Consider the following 1,675-nt stretch of genomic DNA (forward strand, 5'->3'; position numbering starts at 1 on the left):
TAGGCACTCCATGTTACCAAATGAATTATAATTGGTCCTGGAACGGCAGATGAAGAAGAAGAAAGTTATTCACACGGGGAAATAAAAAGGAAATTTTTAGACTCTAAGTGCAGTAGATGAGTTATAATAAAAACTAATAAAACTACGGAAGAAAGTTTGTTCTATTTTCTATTTTTACTGGTATTTGTTAAAACAACATCCCCTCCAAAGAGGCAATGTGTCTTATGATGTTTATTTGGTTTGTATTACTTTATTTTAATATTTTACTAGTTGATATCTTACCTTGACATTCATCAATAAAAGAATTGACAAAATCAATTTTCATTTACATAGAATGTATTAGTGTTCTGAGTCTTATATCAGTTATTGAATTATCTCCCTTTGACCACAAGGTTAACATGATATTTATAAGTAAAAATAAAAAAATTGTTTTACACACTTTAAAAAGTGAACAACTCAATAATTTCAACCAATATTCAAGGGAGGTAATTTATTAGTCATAGTTAGTTGATAAATTATCTCCCTTTGACCACAAGGTAAACATGATATTTATAAGTAAAAATACAAAAATTGTTTCACACTAATTCATTTGCCATGTTAAAACACGAAATTCAACCTTCTACAACTTTTTCCAGAAATCTTTTTGAAAGCTTTCCAATATGTCGAATGAAAGTCTGACCAATTCTCAATGACCAATTCTCAATGTCATAGTCATCGGATAGAGTTTGGCACTTCACAAAACGACTATNTTTTAGAATTAGCCTTCCACCTTTAGGTCTCTCATCATCTCACCAAATCTGAAAGATAATGCAATTTCAGACATCAAATTCCAAATCTAGACCAAAAATTACCCAAAAATAGGCAGACAAAAACCCCTAAAGGGAGAGAGAAAGAAGATTTCTAAAAATAGCCTGGACTACATTCCTATACAATCATTTGTATAAAATGTTTTAGTGGAGTGAGTCCTATACATGTAGCTAATTTTTTTTTCTTGCTTTAATTTGTTCTATAAAATCTGTGGAACAACCTGACCCAAAATTATACAAATAAACCTAAAAGTAAACCAGTGGTAGTGTTTTTACTTTGACCCCTCTTTCCTGTAATAAGCTATATATGCACTGTATAAGCTTGTATTCTGAATTGGTCAGAACTTTTTTATTTATGAAGATAATTCAATTCTGTAAAAAGATTAAGGAACGTTGACCAAAACCAAGCCTGAAAAACATAAATTACACAGAATAAGGGTCAAATTTATTACGTCACATTTACTTCGCACATAATTCAGCCTGTTTCTACTTCAAAAACCACAGTACTTCTTAAATTAATGACAATTGAAGAAATAAAAATAACATGGAACCAAATGTTTTCAAGAATGAATCTTAAAAGACCATATATCCATTAGGTAGTGTGTAAGAATCATTACATAACTCATTAAGGTTTATGATCCCTAAACCCCAGAAACCAAAATCAGTCCACATAGTAAATAGAAATAAATGATTTCTCTGTCTATTTATTCTGTCTTCAACGTATAATATATCATTCTGCTGATATTTTCACCTCCCTCAAGTCTCAGAATAATATATATCTAGTAAAAATGAGAAATTCATTAATTTCCATTCAAAACTCTCAATATGAAAGGCGACAGAAAACGAAAAAGTTCACATTTTTTACCTGG

Source organism: Lottia gigantea (assembly GCF_000327385.1).
Source record: "Lottia gigantea unplaced genomic scaffold LOTGIsca_1153, whole genome shotgun sequence".
Classification (NCBI taxonomy): Eukaryota; Metazoa; Mollusca; class Gastropoda; family Lottiidae; genus Lottia; species Lottia gigantea.